The 22,226-nt window shown below is 39.5% G+C and overlaps 1 pseudogene; it reads left to right on the top strand.

Annotated features, from left to right (window-relative positions):
- Positions 1-19,887: 19,887 nt before the first annotated feature.
- On the top strand, positions 19,888-20,737 carry LOC148791518 (putative wall-associated receptor kinase-like 16 pseudogene; annotated as a pseudogene).
- Positions 20,738-22,226: the final 1,489 nt, after the last annotated feature.

Below are 22,226 nucleotides of genomic sequence, written 5' to 3'. Positions count from 1 at the left end.
AGGTACACTTTTGTCTACCTTATGAGAACTAAGGACGAAGCCTTTGATATGTTTAAATTGTATAAGACTGAAGTTGAAAATCAACTATAAAAGAAAATTAAAATCCTTAGAAGTGATAGGGGTGCTGAATACTTTAAAAATGAGTTTAATTCTTTCTATGAAGAATTTGGAATAGTACGTCAGTGTTCTGCTCCCTATACCCCTCAACAGAATGGCCTGGCAGAAAGAAAAAATAGAACACTTATAGAAATGATAAATTGCATGTTATTAAAAACTAATGCACCCTTAAACCTGTGGGGAGAAACACTCCTAACAGCCTGTCATTTACATAACAGAATTGTTTGTAGAATTAATAACAAATGCCCATATGAATTATGGACAGGAAGAAAACCTAATTTAGCATACCTAAAAGTGTGGGGGTGCTTAGCATATTATAGAGTTCCAGATCCTAAAAGAACCAAGTTAGGACTTAGAACAAAGAGAGGTATGTTTGTTGGATATGCAGAACATAGCAAAGCTTATAAGCTTCTAGACTTAGAGTGCAACATAATAATTGTAACTAGAGATATTGAATTCTTTGAAAATAAACTGTGTTCTGAATCTACAGAAAATGACAGAGAACCTGAAAGAGAAACTCAGTTCTCAATACCTTTTGTTAATAATGAGATTGAAAGAATAAATGACACAATGGTAATACCTATAATAGGAACTAGAAGAAGTCAAAGACAAAGAACAGAGAAACACTTAGGTTCAGATTTTATCTCTACTCAATCAATTGTATTTTTGGATGAGGCTGACAGAGAGAAGATTTTGAATAAGATACCCATTGTCCTGAACATTGAAAATGATCCAAAAATCTACAGTGAGGCCATGACCTCTAGAAATGCTGCATTTTGGAAGGAAGTTATAAATAATGAAATGGATTCAATAATGTCAAATAACACAAGGGTACTAGTAGACTTGCCTACAGGATCAAAACCAATAAAATGTAAATGGGTGTTTAGAAGAAAATACAACACTGATAGAACTGTACAAACTTTTAAGGCTAGATTGGTGGCCAAAGGATTTAGTCAAAAGGAAGGGATTGATTACTTTGACACCTATGCACCAGTGGCTAGAACAACTTCTATTAGTACACTCATAGCATTAGCATCCATTTATCACTTATCTGTTCACCAAATGGATGTTAAAACTGCTTTCTTAAATGGTGATTCAAATGAAGAGGTTTATATGGAACAACTGGAAGGATTTATTCTTCCTGGAAATGAGAAGAAAGTCTGTAAATTGGTTAAATCACTATATGGATTAAAACAAACACCTAAACAGTAGCATGAGAAATTTGATTCTTGCATTCTAGCTTTTGGTTTTAAACATAGTAGTGCTAATAGATGCATTTACTCAAAATTCACTGAGAATTATGGAGTAATTGTATGTCTTTATATTGATGGTATGCTTATTGTGGGTACAAATATGGTTGGCATAAATGAAACAAAAAAACTACTTATCCTCTGTCTTCAAGATTAAAGATTTAGGAGAAGTAGATATCATATTGGGAATAAAAGTTAAAAAGCACAGTAGGTGCTATGCATTAAGCTAATCACATTATATCGAGAAAGTACTTGAGAAATTTAAGCATTTAGGGTTTAAAGAATATAGCACCCCATATGATTCTAATATAAAACTAGTAGAAAATACTGGTAGAGCAATTGCACAACTTGAGTATGCTATTGCAGTAGGAAGCTTGATGTATGCTATGCTTTGTACCAGACCTGATATTGCATTTGTAGTAAGTAAACTTAGTCGGTTTACAAGTAATCCCAGTGCAGAGCACTGGAAGGCAATTGGGAGAGTTCTTGGGTATCTCAAGAGAACATTGGAACTTGGCTTATTTTACTGTGATTATCCAGCTGTACTAGTAGGGTACACTGATGCAAGTTGGATTAACAGTAATGGAGATAACAAGTTCACCTCTGGATTGATTTTCGTTCTTTGTGGGGGTGCGATCTCTTGGGCATCCAAGAGACAAACTTGTATATCTCACTCGACCATGGAATCCGAATTCATAGCCTTAGCGGTTGTTGGAAAAGAGGCTGAATGGATTAGGAACTTATTATTGGATATAAAACTTTGGCCTAGTCCTATGCCTCCAATTTCCATTTACTGTGATAGTGAGACAACTTTGTCAAGAGCCTACAGTGGTACCTACAATGGTAAGTCTAGACATATAAGTCTGAGACATGAATTTGTTAGGCAACTAATTCAAGATGGAGTCATCTCTATAACCTATGTGAGGTCAAGTAAAAACTTGGCTGATCCTCTTACCAAGGGCTTGGCCAGAGAATTGGTAAGAATGACAACTAAAGAGATGGGATTAAAACCCTTTACTTAGTCACCTGTAATGGTAATCCAACCTGAACTAAAAAACCATTAGTATTGGGTTTAATGGGTAACAACAATTTATAGCAATGTGAGTGTTAGCACTAACATTGAGAAATTTCCCATCACAATATAAACAGTGCTATCCGTTATGATGAGAGAGGTTGAGTTAAACTCTTAATGAAGTTCTGAAATGTGTCAAATAATGGAACACATAGTGTAACTTCACCTATTTGAACATAAAAGTGGTGTTACTTCTCATGAGAGTTTGGGTTTGCTCTCAGGATTGTTCATGAAACCAGGAAAGAAGCACATGGCCATAATAGTGCTGAACAAAACTTTATGAAGATTTTCGTTTGTTTTGTTATTGTTTGGCTGGTTTTATTGTTTTGTTATTCGTATAGCTCTTTCTTGTTTTTTTTTCATTTTAATAAATTTTATTTTATTACTAAAAGCTTCCCAGAATAGATATCTAATGACTAATGAGTTGCAGCCAGAAAAACAAAAGTGACAACTAGGTACTGACATCATTGCCCAACTTGACCCCAACATATTCTTTATAAATGAATATGTAAATTATCAATTATTTAATTTTACCTTGTTGACATTTCTTTATTTTTAGGGTAAATTGCTGAAACCTCCCTGAGGTTTTTGGTTAATGTTGAAACTTTTCTTGAAGTTTGATAATTGTAATTGATGTAGCACGATCCGGTCACTCCTAGCTGGCGGTGGCTTGGCTCCTATCTGGCGACGGACAACACTTGAGATGAACAAGGCAATGAAGAATTCCCGGGGAGCTCACCCAGCCGGAATACTCCGACGATCAAGTTAGATCTTTAGCAAAGAAGTATGAGAAATGCAGAGAGATAAGAGTGCGGATAAAGCAATACCTTGGGGCTCTAAAAGGAGGGCCTTTATTTAATGGGATCCTCGCGGTCTTTGTGGAACGGTCCCAAAATCACTGCTATGATGGAGTGCGCCACTTAGGGGTAAACGTTATCCACTAACGTTAATCACTTCCGTTCGGACCGGGCGGGGAGGTAATGCTCGGTGTTATGAAGTGTAGTCCTGCAAGATTGGGAAGCTGTTAAGGGTAGCTATCAGGTCGGCAGGTTGGGATACTCGAACTATCTAATCCGAATTGTCATTCCTGAGTTATCGCTCACATATAGGTGTCGATCTTGTGACTTGTTACCGAAGTATTCTTACCTCGGGGTAGATCCAGCCCAGGAGAGCCTTAGCTCGGGGTGGACCCAACTCGGGGGAGCTTTAGATCGGAGTGATTGGAATACCACCCTGTATCGAGCTGTCGCTTATACCGAACTGCCACTTGTACCGAACTGTCAGGCGGGGCCCCAACGAGCCCATTACGCCGAGTTGCGGCCAGTCTATCATGCTACCATGTCCAAGTGTCCCCTAATTATGAGGTCGGGCCAAATCAGCCTCCATCAATTGCCCCCCACTCCCTGTGCTAGGGGTCTTGACCCAGTGCGGGGAGTTCACGGAATGACGGGTGGATTAGGCTCGGAGTTCGGGCTGTCCAGCTAGGCAACTCATTGGTCAGACCAGTTCACTGCGTGGCTCAATCAAGGGTGACCTGAGTCGTGTACAGCTCACGCGCGGATGCCACAAGATTATAGACTCCGCAGACGTCAAAGAAATGCACTAAATTATTTTCACCTCAGGGGTCGTGTAGCCGGTTTTCTTGAGAGCTGTCGGATCATCTTGATCCTGACGATTGATGCCCGAATATAGAACCTATAAATAGTGGGGGTCCTGGGTCATTTTCTGCCACAAGTTCACTTAGTGTTCATCTTGAGCTCGCGCCTAAAGGTCCCCAGCTCGGGTTCCTAGTTCGTCAAGTCCCTTACTTCGGTTGCATTCTTTTGGTGAGTCCTCCCCTAGCTTCCTTTTAGTTCACTTCTTCTGTTCGGGATGTCTAGTTTTGACAATCTTTTAGACAAGCCCGAGGTAGGTACCTAGGCTCAGGGTGACGCAACCGAGGTCTAGTCCCACAAGGCACGGGAGGCCTCTAGCCATCAGGCATCCACCTCTCACCGAGGTCGGATGCCAAACAAGTTCAGTCCCTCTACCATGACCTTGGAGAGACTTCGGTCTCTCATCCTTCAATACAACCTGCCCCGGGAGTACACCTATAGTCTTGACGAGATCCTGCTTTTCAGGGAGTAGGTCGTAGTCGGGCTTTGTCTTCCCCTCCACCCTCTCACCATTGAAGTTTTAAACCACTTCAATGTCACCATTGACCAGCTCCACTCGAACTCGATACGCAATGTGGTCGAGACGATCTCCCTTTGTTTTGACTACACCCTCCCTTGGACCAGGATATCTTCTCTTCGATCCTATCCATCAAGAAGCACACCGGAGTTCTCCCAGAGCACAGGCAGGCTTACTATCTTTCCCCTCGTTCGGGCTTCAAGCTCATGCATAAGCTCCCGAGCAAGGTCCCGGCCTAGAAGCAGGACTACTTCGTAGTTCAAAGTCCCGAACGATGGCCCTTCCTTACCCAGTGGAGGGTGGTCATCCAAGACACCGGAGTCAGGCTAGACAAGGAGACAAGGGAGACACTCCAATCTTGGGCAGAGCTCGGGTTCGACTACAGAAACTTTATTGCTGAGGGCAAGCTAGTACAAGCCGGCCTGAGTCCTAGTAGGTCATTTTTTACTTAGCTTGAATTCATTCAAAAGTTCTTTTTAACAATTTCTAATGCCGAGCTTCTATTTGCAAGGCTTATGGAAGACAATCTTAGGGTGAACAAGCTCCAGGCAGGGAACCTCTACGACAAAATGAAGAGGAAGAAGCGAGCTGCCAAAAAAGCTCGCACCGTTTCCCCAAAGGCTCCTGAGCTCGAGGTGTCTGAGGCTCCAATCATTGACTTGGAGCTAGATAATCTGTCAATTCGGGAGCCTGAGACAGCAATGGAGCCCGAGCACGAGGCAGCTTCAAATCCAGAACCTGCCTCTGAGCTTGCCCCTATGTCAGAGACAACCATCTCCAACTCGGGGAGTGATGGGGGCTGTCCGGAGCATTCTTGTCCCACGGTGCACCCTCCGAAAGAGCAAGGGGTCCGTCTATGCCGAGGAGGTTGCCGACTGGGCCGATCTCATGCCTGCCCAGCTTGAAGCTCGGGCATCTACCCACTCCATTGTGGTGCATATTGTTTCTTCCCTCTCTCCCCTTCCTTTTTGCGATTTTTGATGGTGCTGACTGACTTCTTTTTTGCAGGTGAAATCCGCCGTGCACGCCTTGACCCTCTTGTCCGACAGGCATCTAAAGCGGGCTTTAGCTACTGAAGAGTCAGCTCGCGCAGCCCATACCGAGCTGAGACTAGCCTATGGCTAAATTCACAAGTTGGAGAGCGGCGCCCAAGTTCAAAGGACTTATATCGAGGCAATGATGGCCAAGAAGGAGGGGTTGTTGCATGAGGTGGACACCTTGAAGAAAAACAAGGTGTCTCTAGAGCAGGAGGCGGTCTCTCTAAGGGCGGACAAGGTGTCCTTGGAGCGGGAGGTGGCTACCTTGAAAGCAAGTCGGGTGGCCCTAGAGCGCAAGGTGGAGAATCTTCAGGCCGATGTGAAGGAACAACCAAGATCTTCACCCAAGCCATTGAGGAGACCAAAGTCAAATCCGTCCAAGACTACGTTAGGTTGAACGAATTCGACGAGGTGCTAGAAGAGGCCTACCACAAGGGCTTCAAGCTAAGCCGGTTCCTCATCAGGTGCGAGTTCCCGCAACTGGACGTGAGCGCCATCACCACCTCGCAAATCACCAGGGAGATCGCCAACCAGGCCACTGAAGACCCGAACTCCGAAGAGGAGGGTGGCGAAGAGGAAGCTCCCGTTGAGGCCCCGAGTAGAGAGGATGGGTCCCCAAAGTAGTTCGGGCAGTCCCTACATATTGAGGCTGCGAGCTCGGTTTTCTTTTTTTTTTTTTGTATCGTACAAAACGTGCTCATTGTAAAGAAACTTAATGAATGAAATATCCTTTTTTGCAAAGTGTTGTGCATTTTGATCCTTTACCGAAGTGCATCTTATCCAAACTAATTAGAGTTAAGTGCCCGAAGTAGGATCCTTCAACTAGTGTCACCCCGAACTATCTCCTAGTACTTAGTAGGGGTTGTTTCACAATGTACACTGATGTGAGTAACATAGTAGGTCGTATGCCCGACCTATCCTCGCCTGAGTTAATTATTGAGGTTTGGTTCTCACCCGAGCTACCCGTGCCTTTGGCATTACACATGCTGAAGCAGTTAGCTCTTATATGATGCCAAGGTCTCCCATTTGCTCGACACTTTGACCCTTAGGCTCTTGGACTGACTTACAGTCCACTTAGCTTGGTAGTTATAGGTAGTATTGCCTCAAGTTGATAATATTCCATGCTCGAGGTACTTGTTTCCCTTATAGGGCTTCGAGCTCATACGTTCCTTCCCCGAGTACCTGTTTTACTCAGTAGGGTCCCTCCCAATTTGGGCCAAGCTTACCAACACCGGGCTCAGGTACCATAATCTTACAAAGAACCAGGTCTCCGACATAGAGGTTCCACTTCTTGACTCTGGCGTTGTAGTACCGAGCTACCCTCTACTAGTAGGCCGCGGTCCTAATGTATGCGAGGTCCCGTACCTCGTCAAATAGGTCGAGGTTGGTGTGCAGCTCATCCTCATTTGCCTTATCGTCGTACGCTTCTAGACATAGGGTGGGGACCTCGATCTCGGTAGGGATGACTGCCTCGGTGCCGTAGGTGAGGTTAAAGGGAGTCTCGCCTGTCGCAGTCTTCGCCGTAGTCCTATAAGCCCATAGTACACCGGGTAGCTCATCTACCCATAACCCCTTAGCTCGGTCTAGGCGCGCCTTCAGTCCATGAAGGATGGCTCTGTTCGTGACTTTCGCTTAGCCGTTGGCTTAAGGGTGTGCCACCGAGGTGAGATTTTGCTGTATCCCCATGTCTTTGCACCAATTCTAGAATTTAATGTCTTCAAACTGCTTACCATTGTCGGAGATCAGCACTCGGGGTAGTCCGAAGTGGCACACTATACTCCTCTAGAAGTTCTGCACATTCCGAGCTGTGATCTTCACGAGGGGCTCGACTTCAACCCACTTGGTAAAATAATCGATTGCCACTACTAAGAACCTTCTCTGCCCCGTCGCTGGTGGGAATGGACCGAGTATGTCGGTTCCCCACTGTGTGAAGGGCCATGGGTTGGTAAGTTATTTTAGATCGGCGGCGGGCTGGTGGTGGATGTTGGCGTGCTTCTGACACATGTCACATTTTCTAACGAGCTCGATCGCATCTACCTTCATCGTTGGCCAGTAGTACTCCTGTCGTAGTGCCTTTTGGGTGAGAGCCCTGCCTCCCAAGTGTCTACCGCACAGGCCCTCATGAGTATTCGGCCTCGAAAGGTCACAAGTAGCGCAGGTAGGGGAGCGTGTAAGATCTTTGGTACAGCCATTCGTTTATCATGACGTATTTGGCCGCCTGACGCTCTACCCTTCTGGCAGTATTACAATCTATAGGGAGGGTCCTGTGTAGCAGGAAGCTCGTGAGTGGATCAATCTAGCTCGGCTCTGCTTGAACAATAGGAGCAGTCTCCTCTGCCCCCCCAAGAACACTAGGCCGAGACAAGTTCTCTATATACATAGTTGGTGGGTGTCGAATCCAACCAAAGATAAATAGTCTTGCTCTGGTTTAATAATTTGTAGATAGTGATGAGCAAGGTCGTCTCCACAGAGATTGGGTGGATTTATTTCCAAGTAAACGAACTAAGGGAGGTTGTAAAGCTAAGGAAAATAAGAAAATAGCAGAAAATAACAGAAAGCAAAGATCAAATTGATGGGAGATAGCTTCCGGTTGAAGGGACAAGTTCAGCCTTGATTCTTATCATTGATCATCGATGCAAGGATAGGTTCATATGTTTACGAATAAATTGGTTATAGCTATTAACAAGCTCTAACAACCAACCTCTACTCGTATTATTCGACAACCAAAACAAGCTCTTTGGTTGCTTCTCTTATTAATAGACAGTCCTAAACAAGCTCTTAGGATTTAATCTATTAATAGCATTAAGAGGGGAGAGACCTAATTTTGGTCAGCGATCTCACAAGCTCGGACCGTTTAAACCAGATTATACATTTTCCTAACATAGATCGAAAACTTTTTTGCAATCAATTTCTGTTAGTTGCCACCATGATCGAACATACCAATCATATACGAAACTGGAGGTTCAATCGGCCATAGATTATTTCCATTGAATGAGCAAGGGGCCCTTCTTACTTAATCAATAAAAATAATCCTCACAGTTAATCGCAGAAAACATATGAATACCCATAAACAATGAACTGAAATAAAAATCAATTAGATCTCACAATGTTAAAGAGTCAAAACTTCCCTAACCCTTCAACCAGAAACAAAGATTTACAGACACTTCATAATGAAATCGCAACTTCCAGATGAGAGAGGGAGGGTCAAACTCTACTTCTTCCTCCTTGGTTGCTGATGTCTCTCTCTGAAGGCTGAAGCTCTCTTGAAGGAGTTGATGCCCTGGGTGCTAGTCCGCCCCCCGTTTATATAGATTTAGGGAGAGGGCTGTTTTCCAACTCCCTTTAGGAGATTATCCTCAAAACTGTAAAGTCCTAGTCTGATTTGAACTTATCATATCCTAACTCTTATCTCAATCTCCTATCTATCTAGGATTACAATTAAAAATTTAAATCTGATAAAACTCTCTTTCTTGAGATTACATTCAAATTCTATTCTAATGGGACTCTTGGTTCTTGAAGTCAAGCTGGGCTTCTTTAACAATTCGGGTTGCTTCAAGGCTCTTCAACGAAATGGGCTTCAGCTGTGAAATGGGCCTTACTATGAAATTACTCCGATTTTGGGCTCGATTTCGTCTTTGATGAAGACCGAATCTGTGAAAACCCAAAACATAAAAGTTGTGAGCCTTTTCCTTATCTTTTCAGTGCTTCTTGAATTATCCAAATCAGAGTCCGGAATTGGGAGTTATGCCCAGATCACTGAACAGTGCTGAAACTGTGCAAAATCATCCGATTAGACTTGTTTTCTTCCAATTGCCTTCTTGCTTGCCCTGAATCGATATACAAGAGTAATGAGTCCAATTAGGTACCAATTAAGTATAAAATACGGAATATTGAGGGATAAAAACATAACAAATTTTATTCTCATCAACAGTCCTCTTGGTATTGTCACTTGTGCTGGCCAGCCTAGACAGGGCTCAGCATTAGCGTTCTCTGACCTCGGTATTCGTTTGACGAAGTGGGACCAGAAATTGAGCAGTGCTTCTTTGACTATGGTTCGCGGGCTTTGTATTCGCCCATGACTTGGTTGACTATGAGCTGAGAGTCACTACAGACAACAATGTGCTTAGCCTTCACTTCCCTAGCTAGAGCTAGGCCGGCTATTAATGCCACGTACTCCGCTTCATTGTAGGACACCGCGAACTTGAAACGTAGCACATAATCCAGTTTCACACCGCTTGGCCCATGCAAAACTATTCCAGCTCCGCTGCTCTGTTGGTTTAACGAGCATCCACGTGAAGGATCCAAGGCTCCTCGTCCCAGTTCGCGCTTGGCCTTACTAGGAGGGATGCCGCGTTGATCATTACTTCACAGTGCTCAAGCTCAACCGGCCTTAGAACCCCGGGCTCAACCAGCTTGGGAACTTCAGAGCTGAAAGTGCATTCTGCAACAAAATCTCCTAATGCTTGAACCTTGATAGCAGTTCGCGACTTGTATTGAATATCGTACTCGCTGAACTCGATGGCCCACTTTGTCAACCTACCAGAGACCTCGGGTTTGAGCAAGACCTACCTCAGGGGTTTGTTAGTTAGGATGACGACAGTATAAGCCTAAAAGTACGGATGGAGCTTCCGGGCCACAATAACTAATGCGTAAGGTAGATTTTCGATCTCTGAGTACCTCGTCTCTGCCTTTACTAACATAGTAGACATGCTGTTGCAGAAAACAACTACAAAGAACGATTAGAGCATATTGCACTATGTGACATCTTGTACACTATAAGAAAAATTAGTTTTAGCAATAGATAAAACCATCGCTAAAAGGTATAGCAATAGTTTAGTGATGTTCATGGCTAAAAATTATAGCAACAGATATTGTACAGTGTAGATAGCGACAGATATTGTACACTGTAGATAAAAATATATGCATAGCTATGATTTTCCCATTGCTAATTGCAACGGTGTTATTTTGTATCGTTGCTACAACTTGATATAGCAATGAATTTGCCTGTAGCTAAATGTACAATCCATTATAAAGGTTTTTGCTGAACCTTTGCCATAGGTTGATAGTACCACAACCAAAACTATAGCTAGAAAATATGGGGAATAGATGAATAATTAGTAGTAGTAACAGTTTTAGATAAATTTATTGCTAAAAATATTAATATTGCCACGGTTGTTTTTTATATCATTGTTGCTGGTTCAGTTGCATCGAATAGGATGATTGGGACTGAGAGAGTTGTATAGTTTAGTCACTCGAGACTGAGACTCCCCTGCAAAACTAAGCAAAAACCACCGTTCTACCTCTACCTCTTCTCCTTACACTCCGCGAACTTTGAGTCTCTTTCATGCCACTAGGATGCTTTACTGCTTTTACATCATACAGCTGCTCGAGAGACTTCGATTTTCTACTGCCTGGAAGGTAATCCAAGCTGCCAGAAGATGAATCAGAATCACTGCTATCTGAATCAAACTCACTTTCAGAAACCAAATTACAAACCGAGGCTGAAGGATGCACAGAAACCGTTTTGATTTCTCTATCCTTAAACCACTCACGAGCCTGCTCTTCTAGGCCAAAATCAAACGAGACCCCAACCATTCTCCCAAAGCACATTAGCCTTCCGAACACGGTTAGCGATGCTCCTAGGGTCTGCAGGCCTGTCTGCCATGCCTGTCTTCAGAGGGACCGCTTCCTCTACTGAGATGGGCGTGCACATGCTATCTGGAATAGTCAACAAAGGAAGGGATTTTTGAAGCTAAACCCGACGCTGCACCTGTACTAGAAGGAGACTCCACTATATAATTTGTAAGAAGTTTAAGCATAGGCTTCCCATTTATAGTGGGCTGGCTTGGGTCCGGATGTAGTAGGCACGTTAGGTAGCCACAATGAGTGAGCGCATAATAGTTACTGTATTTTTCATTCAAACGTTTTTGATCCGTTAGACAAAAATTATCTATTATTTTATTATCTTTTTAAAAATAATTAAAAATTAAAACAATGAAAAAAGAAAATGCAAATGAGTCACAACTCCCAACACGTTTACATTTTCCTTTTTCATTGTTTTTATTTTTAATTATTTTGATAAAGATAAAAAATAATGGATAATTTTTGTCTAACAGAACAAAAAACGTTTGAATGAAAAGTACAGTAACTGAGACATATATCACATAGCTATTACATGCTCACTCATTATGCTTACCTAACATGCCTAATATATTCAGAACCAGCCTGAATAAGGGCTTAAGCCTGTGCCAAATGGTTCCTAGCGGAACCAGCCTTTGGGTGTTAATACAAAGAATGACCCAAACTTCAGCCAAATGGTGGGCCTGAACTTTAAGCATAGTCAAATAATATAATTTTTTAAAATAGAAAATATAACAAATTACAAAAATAAAAAATAGGAAAAATTTTGGATACATATCTAATATTATACATTTATTATATTCAATAAAAATAAGTATTATACATAAGAAATCATTTTATCAATAATGAAAATATAATACAAAATTTAATAATAATAATAATAATAATAATAATAATAATAATAATAATAATAATAATAATAAGAAGAAGAAGAAGAAGAAGAAGAAGAAGAAGAAGAAGAAGAACAATAATAATAACTGTTATTATAATTTAAAATTTTCACATACAACGCACATGCTTAATTATTAGTAGAAAAGATAGAAAATTAGAAAAGGGTTTTCTGGTTTGGAGCCAGGTGAGGAGTTATGACGTGGACAGATTTGCTAAATCAAAATTATCCGAAAACCTCATTGTAAACAAATACAAAAAGGAAAAAAAGAAAATGTTAAGTTGACTATCTAGCTAGCGAAGGAGTATATATACATGAACATTAAACCTAAATTTTATGTATTACTTACTTCCATTTGTGGAATTTATAGAGGGTAAAAGAAACTTGCATGGATCCTTGTACCTTTATGCAAAGTTTCATTTTCTTTTCATCTTGAAGGTCATGCTTTTAGTTCATTTGTAAAATCATGTGCCTTCTAAAAATTAAAATATAAGGATGATATTATATGATTCCTTTCTCAGCTATAACAAATTTGTTAATTAATGATCAATGCAGTTATAATCTTTGACATCTTGTTTATACTCATTTGTATCTCTTGGTTATATTTCATCATAAGGAAATGAAAATTCATGAGATTAAAAGAAGCAATTTGAACAAAATCGAGGCTTGCTTTTGCAACAACAATTATCTTCAAATGGAGGTTTAAATCTCTTCGAAGTATTTTCAGCGAAAGAGCTAATGTTGGCGACAAAAATTTATAAGGAAGAATGCCTATACGGTATATAAAGGCATTTTACCTAATCATCAAGTTGTTGCTATTAAAATGTCCAAAATCATGGATGGTAGTCAAATTGAGAAATTTCTTGGGATGATTGACTGAGGATTGCAATGGAAACTGCTAGTGCATTTTCCTATCTACACTCTGCAGCTTCTATACCAATCATTCACAGAGATGAAGGAAAAGCTCTGTAAAATATTATTTCAGAAGCTAATGAATAGCGATGGTCCTTCTCACTACATATATATACAAGCTGACAAAAAAGAATGATCTAGAAAAAACAAACTCTCTAACCAACTTGTCACCTCACCCTATAAAATAAAAGAATAATATAAAACTAATAACTAGATAAATGGTGAGCTGTAATGAGCTGTGAGCAGCACTGAATATGCAGGAAGAATATACAGGTATTGTACATCCCCCCCTCAAGTTGGACTATGATGGAAATCCATCAGGCCCAACTTGGACAGCATCAAATGAAATTGAGGAGGAGCTAAAGCTTTGGTAAATGGCCCATGGTCGCAGCACATCAAACATCCACACATCGCATGTAATGGAAGAATTGATCCAATCAATTACTTTCTGTAAAGCCCATTAATAAGCCCATTTATAATCCATAATATTAACAATTAACATTATCTAGGTATATGGGCTAAATAGCAGTTAGCAGTTCGGCCCATATAGCTTTTACACAAAATTGGCTTTTGCAGTTTTAACTCTTTAAAACTAGGCTTTACAGGTTGGGCCGAATTGGTTCTTCCAATTAAAGATTAGTTTCAGACCTAAAAGTGGGAGAAATCAGGGCTGAGAATAGCCCCGTTCGATCCCTAGATTCGGTCCAAACAGCTTTGGTCCAATCTGGTCCGAAAATGGTCCAAAACCATTTTTTAATTCAAGAAACAATTCAAGAAAGATATGAAATTAATATTTATGATTTTAGACAATCACAAATCAGATATGGACTATTCGTACCACCTGCAAAATAGAGGTTAGTAATCAAGGGTTGCAATTTCATAAACTGCAAAACGCAGAATGCGATAACACGATCTGCAAATCTCCAGCGCCACCACCATCTTTAATCAAGAAAATAAAAAATTACAGAAACCTAATTTCTATTAATTAATTACATTCTTGATTGAATCCTATACATTCAGTCTAGAAAAATAAAAAAAAAATATTTTACAGACCGAATAGAATAGAAACTGCAAAAAAGATTGCGTAGACTATGTGCGCCAAATCTGCACTTCGGTCTCCATGTACGAACTGCCCATTTAAATCAAGAAATAAATTAAGAACAGTTCCAAATAAATTTCAGATTTAACAAAAATTAATTTCAGATCAATCGCCCATATCCAGAAACAATTCCTTGGAATAAAAACAACAATCTGCGCAAATCCAGGTAGAACAACTTCTACCTATTTGCGCAGGTTCAGATCTGATTTTCTTGGTTCAAGATTCAAACCTATGCTCTGATACCACTGAAAGGAAGGAGAGATCCATCGTATGGATGCCAAGAATGCAGCGGAACAGGGTGGGCGAATTTCAAAAATTTTCTCTCCTCCCTTCCAACTGGGAATCATATTCCCTGATTTTAGAATACAATTTTCAAGGATATAATCGAACCAAGGCCGAACCAGATCTGAACCAAAGAGAAAGGGACGGGTTATACCTGATACGGAGAGTCAATATCTCCCAACATTGGTGTTCACGCCCAAAGAATACTCCCAAGATCTGCTCCCACTGAAGATGACGCAGTGATACTGGAATAGAACCAGCAGTGTTCATCCTACAAACCAAATTCTTCACAAGAATTCGATTGAAGCAAAGAGCACCATACACAATCAGCCTTTCAGCAAAGACAGATATCAAGAACACCTTCTTGATCTTTCCCTCTCAGAGAGATCGAACCAGGTAGTGAATGGCGGCGGCTGGAGGAGAACTCTAGAGATGAAGTTGGCAGGAGGATTTTTCTACTAAACCCTTGGTTCGAATTCTTGTAATTCAAGATTAGGGTTTCTCCTCTTTCTTAGTGATTAAGAAACCTCCTAATCATATTAGGAGTTATCCCAATCCAAATCTGTATTTGGATAGGGAATTATCTTAAGCCTATCTGCGGATTAGGTCAGCCCACTCCTGATCTCATCAGAAGGTTACCAGATTCAAATCTTTATTTGAATTTTGGCCTCCAAGAATGGATAGGGTCAAGACCCAATCCTTTGGCTTGCCCTAATCTCAAATCTGACCCTTTAAGTGGGTAATTAAATCAGCTAGTTCGATATGGGCTTTAGGCCCAATATGTATTAAGTGCTCAACAGGCTTCCAAACTACTGCCCAGTTGGGCTTCTTTGTATAGCGTGGGACCCAAGCATTGATCTACACATCAGCCACATGGGTTCAGCCCAGCCTTTGTTACAAGGCATAGCCGAATTCACTGGAGAGCCCAGTGAACCCCCAAAGCCCATCACATGGACTCTATGTGCCCAACACTTACACTAAGTGGTCCCTGTGTCAAGCCATCTTATAAAAACCCAGGGACTGTGAGCAGATGCAAGATTAGCCCATCAGGTATAACCCTAAATGGCCTTACACTTAACCTCTCAGCCCATAATGATCAAACACTGTCCGACAAGAGAGGACCTCTCCCTCGGCTACAAGGAACAGTATTGCACTCTCTGGTCATATGGATCCCGGGAATTAAAACTATTTGAAAAAATTTTGAAACCATATATATCTATATATCTTATATATAAATTTTGCAAAACTAAATTCCAACGATTGAAATCAATTGCCGGTAGTTTTGTTTCAATCAGAGAGAGTGCATCCCCGATCATTACCTTTGTCCGACAAAGAGGTTGATCCTGTCACTATGATCACCCACTCAGATGAATTCTCAGACTGTCCCAACATACCCAGGTTTTGACCCCCACTAAGGATCTCACTGATTGGCATATCAAAGACAACCCAATCCGACACCTAGTGCAGTATCATAATCGAGTCTAGGGGTCCGGTGTAACTTTCCAGTTTTGCCCATCAATCACCAATGTCAGGGTAATTCTGGAAATCTGGTCCGATTCAAAGATTCAAGAAATCCTATACTACATGTGCTTTGGGTCTCACCCTGGCAGCTGAGACAGGCCACCCCAACACTTGGTAGCACACTAGTGTCAGCCTTAGTAGGATAAATCTCCCCAGACTTATCCAACGGCTGTGAACATTCTAAACTAACACAAGTCTCATTAAGTGTCCAGTTTAAGGGTCTTACACAGAAACATACCAGACAACATGAATAAAAAATGCACTTTATTCATTTACACTAAATGTCAAAAGTACATCAAAACTGATTGGAGCTAAGGGCATACAAAACTATCGAACACTAAGTGGCCTCATCCTTCTTGGTGGCAATTCTAGAGATAACTCTTCTTGTTTTTCTTCTATTGTGGCTAATGATGGAGTTGATGGTGATGTTGTAGATTGAGGACTTTTTTATCCTTCTTCTCATTCATTAATAAAAGGCCTTATTTTTTGTACTTTTTGTACCATGATGTTATGTATCTCTACTTTTTCTTCTTTCCAGTTCCATGTAGCTTTCTCATCAAACTCTACATCTCAAATCTCGACTAATAATTAGCTTCTTGCTCTTTAGGCTATAAATTCTATAGTCTTTTGATTGCATACTATATCCTAGGAATATTCCCTTTTTTGTCTTATCTTCTAGCTTGCTCCTTTTTCCCACTGGAATGCGAAGATAGCAAATGCATAAAAAAACTCTCAAGTGTTGTGCCGACGGCTTGCTTCTGCTCCAAGCTTATATAGGAGTCTTGTTTTCTATAGCTCTTTTTGGACATTTATTAAGTAGATGAACTGCAATATATATTGCTTCTGCCCAAAAAATCTTAGGCATGCCTTGTTCCAAGAGCATTGATCTTTCCATCTTCATTACTATTCTATTCTTCCTTTCTGAAACTCCACTAGGCTTTGGAGCATAGGCGATGGTCAAGTAATGCTCCAAGACTTCATCTTTGCAAAACTTGTCAAATTCATAAGAAGTATATTCTTTTCCTCTATCACTTTTGATCACCTTTATGCTTTGGCCACTTTGTTTTTCAACAAAATTCTTGAACCTTTTAAAAATCTTAAAGACTCTTGACCTTTCATACATAAAATAAACCCACGTCATTCTTGTATAATCAATGTTAGCACCTGATTTTTACTCAGTTCATCATCTGAACCTTTAATTCACCCCAAACACCCTATCAAACCCTTCGGACCTCTCCGAAACACCTAAAACCTAAGAAACCCGAGTTCCTCCCAAAAAACCCTTAAATCCTCCATCAAACTTGTTTGACACCTATCCGATGGCCCCGATTGACCCCCACTTATACCTCAACCATCAAATTAGACATAAGCATCAGATCTAAGACCTCCTAAAATACCTACCTATAAAATTTCAACTCAAGATTCTTCCATTTACCCCTTCATCAAACGAAGATTCCATTTCAGCCAATCTCATTAACCTAAACATTCAGAACCCAAATCCCCTTGATCTTGATACATATGAACTGATCAAATCACACCATTAAACTTTGAACACATCAAAACACCTACCCACAAAGTTTCAAAGCTAGATTCCCCCATTTGTTTTCCCATTAAACAAAGATTTCGTTCTAAAATATCCCATTAACCTAAATTCCTACGATCTTGACCCCCAAGACTAATCAGACATCACCATCAGATTCCGAACACTCCAAAACATCACTTTGCCAATTTTCCCCAAAATACCCCTCATTTACCTTTTGCCATACCAAGATTCTGTTTCAAGGCTCTATATCAGCCAAATCCCAAGTCCTTTTGATCGGAACGCATTTAACCAATCTGATTTTACCAATCATCTCAGACTACCCAAAAACCCTACCCTAAGAAATTTCATCCAAAGCAAACCTTGTATTCCCATTGATCATACCTAGATTCTGTTTCGAATCCCTAGATTAGTTGAATCAAGCCTTTTTCCAAATTTGTCCGATCTGGGCCTATATGGCCCAATCCAACCCCACTAAATGGCTCAGGACCTCCAAAAACCTCACCCTACCAATTTTCACCAAAAACACCTCCAATTTACCCATCCATCAGAAAATATTCCATTTCCATCAAGCTTGCTAGTTTACTAGCACAAAAACCTCTTTTTGGTCGAACCAATCTCAATCCTCCACTTTTCTTTAAACCAGAGCCACCCATTATTGCACCAAACCCCGGTTTAACCCATTAATCCCTCTTTGACTCGCATACCCAAAACCAGCAATTTCACCCTAGTTTTTCAAAAATTCATGAAGCTGTCCTTGGACGCTCTTTAAAAAGAGGTGTTGGGTGCTTCATTTTTGGCAGAAAAACAAGGAGGAGAATTGAGGGGGAGGGCTCGGAAGGGGGAAGAAGCTGTCCATCCCCTACTTCACTCATCACAATGGCAGTGAATAAAAAACGACAGGGTCTTCTCATGACTCTCTCTTTTCAGTGACTCAACATCATCTCTCAGGAGGTATCAAGTCTTCCTCATCAGTTTTTCGTCGTTAGCACTAATTCCTCAAACATAGTGTGACACTGAAATAAGCTAGCCATTGCCAGTAGCACCAGCCGATTTCAGGCCAAAATACTCGTTCGTGTCGAAGTAATTTACTCTGGTAATCCCTTACTCTTCTCTTAGTTTTAACCTACCCTCCCTTCCTCAGATGCAATATTCGATCGCAGATCAGAGACGACAATGGACCGTGTTGAGTTGTCTCTGTAAAAAGCAAGATGGGAGTGTTTTTTCTGTAGCACCTTTTTCATCATTTGCATTCAGTTTAATCTTGTTGTCATGATCTGTTCTTGGTTTTATTTTATTTTACTTTTTATTTTTACTTCGAAGGTGTTCGTTTCTTCTTTCTTCTTATTACTATTTTCATTTTTCTGTTACTGAGACTTCCGATGTGAGTTGGTACTGTACTGAATCCTTCGTCTATATTGGTGATGGGTATAACCATCGAACCAACTTCTATAACAGATAAAACACAACTAGAGCTTATGCCTTTAGGTTCATATTTTCTTCTCCCAATTGTTGATTTTTTATGTTTAGTCATTTCTTCACTCAGCAGATTGATTTACAATTCTCTAGCTGTAATTTCTGATTGTTCCTCAATGAGTTTCTCTTGTTTTATTCTACTTACACAGAAGTTAATCATGTAAGGTAATCCGTAGAAGTCTGTTTCATATATCATTACCAGTGTTTAACTAATTGATTTTGTTTGACTTACTCCATTCCTATCATTATCGTAATGATATGCCTCTATGTTTCTTTTTTTATATGGCTCTCTTGTTTCCTTGTTTCATTCTACCTATGTTTTATGATGAATGACCAGAGTCTGGGAAATCATTGGAACCGATGACGGAGCTCTGTTGAATTGATTCGTCAGTCCGGAAGTCTACCCAGATCTGTTTTATTTTGTCTAACAATTGGCCCAATCGTGTGTGTGTTTAATTTCCTCCTGACAAAAGATTTCAGGCACACTGGTGGTCGTGTTTGAGCTCAATTTCCTCCTGACAAAAGATTTTAGATACACCGACTATAACCACCCAGATCATTCTTGTAAAAGAGTAAGAATAAAAAAAAAAAGAGGAACCGGGATGACAATGGGAGATAGGTAACAACGTAGAAATGATCTTTCCCTATATAGAATCAGCAGCATGAAAGGGATCGAGAGGATTAGGCAGCCAACTCGGACATACTTAGGTGGTAGGAGAGGATATGTTACTGAAAGAGGAATGAAGTAAAAAAAATGATATTAAAATTGGCAACCAATAACTTTAATGAAGAATGTATCATAGGCCGTGGAGGACAAGGTATAGTATACAAAGGTATCTTACCTAATCATCAAGCTTTTGCCATTAAAATGTCAAGAATAATGGATCAGAGCCAAAATGAGCAATTCATAAATGAGGTTCTCATTCTCACTCAAATTAACCACAGAAATGTGGTAAAGCTTTTGGGATGCTGCTTGGAGATCGAAGTACCTTTGTTAGTTTATGAATATGTTTCTAATGGAACCCTTTTTTACCATATTCATCAAAACAATGGCATCTTGCTTTCATGGGAAGACCGATTAAGAATTGCAACAGAAACTGCCAGTGCACTTGCCTATCTTCACTCTACAGTTTCTACACCAATCATTCATAGATGAAAATTATACAGCAAAAATATCTGATTTTGGAGTCTCAAGGTTACTTCCTATGAATCAAAGTCAAATAACCACATTGGTTCAAGGGACATTGGGTTATTTGGACCCAGAGTATTTCCACACAAGTCAATTAACAGAGAAGAGCGATGTTTATAGCTTTGGAGTAGTTCTTATAGAGCTCTTAACAAGTAAGAAACCTCTTTGTTTTGAAAGATCACAAGAGCAAAGAAACTTGGCTACATATTTCATTTCATCAATGAAAGAAAATTGTCTCTTCGAGATGATTGAAAATCGATTTGTGGATGAGAAAAATGTTGATGAACTTTGTGTAGTTGCTGAGCTAGCAAAAAGATGCCTCAGTATAAAAGGTGAAGAAAGGCCCACTATGGAAGAAGTTGCAATGGAGCTACAAAGATTGAGAAAGTCGAAAAACCATCCATGGATTCAACCAATGGAAGAAGAGAGTGTGAGCTTATTATCTAAACCCTTAGAACTATATCATGGTGGTGATGGTGATACATCTAACCAACCTACTTTGGTAAAAGATATGATATTGTCAATGAATTTCCCTCGCTAAGATATGGTGTCCCGTAAGGATAATGTTCTTTTTCTATGTTCATGGTATTTGAAAATAATGTGCTCCTATATTTATTAAATTCAGAACAAGAAGTTATGTATATGGACAAAATAACAAGATCCATTTCCATATTATAATATCAAAGGCATGTGACTACTTTAATAAATTTTTTATCTCCACGTTATTACCAAAATATCAATGAGAATTTTACCTTTCCTTGTGTCTACTTTAATAAAACGATTTATTTTACCTCTTCTCTTTTATCTATTACCTCTATATTTTATCTATTTTAAGTTGAGATTTGATGTGAGGGTGAAACAACTCAGAGTTTTGGGTGAATTTTCCCAAATGTAAGTGAGTACAACCATATAGAGTTTAAATTTGAATATAATACAACAAAATCGTGAGTATATATGTGTTATCTTTATGTTGAAAGAGAGTTATTCGTAACACCCTCTCCAAAATGAAATAGGAAATGTTGAACCGTCAGATTGTCAGAAAGGCTAATTAGTTTGAAAAGAGCATAAATACAAATATGTATATAAAATATAAGGTTTTATATTCTATATATTTGCATTTCTATTCCTTCCAAACTAACAGCAGATGCTGAAGTAACTAAAAGTAAACTTTGAGAGGAAAGAGGTTTAGTGGAATTTCTACAATTTAGTCCATGTGGAATTTCTACAATTTAGTGGAATTTCTACAATTTATATTCTATATACTGAAGTAAAAATATTTTCCTTATTTGCTCTTTTTGCTTTCAAAATTGCATAACCAGATCCAATTGATCAAACTAGATCAGTCTAGATCAATATGAACCAGCAATTAAAGCTAGTAAGTGGATGGTTTTTGGGTATTGAAATAACCTGACCCTACTCTTTTCGTTTTCAGAATTGCATAACCAGGTCAAATTGGTCAAACAAGATTAGTCTAGTTAGGTATGAAATGGTATTTAAAACTAGAAGGTTGAACAATTTTCAAGTATTCAAATAACCATACCCACATCATCTTCTCGATGCATAGCGATTTATGGCTCCAAGTTCATTTCTTCTTCTTCTTTTGTTTTTTATTTTTTTCTCAAGAAACTACCAAAGTTGGGGAACCAATTTGATTCATTTGATCAACTACATGATGCTTCAAAAAATTGAGTTCATCACAAAGAAGTTATAATATAGAGGAGATAATTTATGTTCACAAAAATAAATACTTTTAGAAAATTTTAATTTTTCTAAAAATATAATAGAAAATTATTTATTGAAATTTTAATTAAAAGTAAAATTAATGTTTAAAAAAAAGCATGTTTATTAATAGTGAAATTAATAATGTTTCTAATATTTAATTTCATGAAATATTTTCTAAAAATTTATATAATAGATTTGGCAAACCAAACCAGATCAGTCAAGATTTATTCGAACAAGTAACTAAACAAATTGGGATACTTTTTCAATCTATTAGAGTCATCTTCACATGCTAAAGTGCGAACACAGTA

Source organism: Nelumbo nucifera, chromosome 5, assembly GCF_055504915.1.
Source record: "Nelumbo nucifera cultivar China Antique chromosome 5, China Antique-T2T, whole genome shotgun sequence".
NCBI classification, from domain to species: Eukaryota; Viridiplantae; Streptophyta; class Magnoliopsida; order Proteales; family Nelumbonaceae; genus Nelumbo; species Nelumbo nucifera.
The sequence above is the reverse complement of the archived record's forward strand: the minus strand, read 5'-3'. Positions and strand labels throughout refer to the sequence as shown.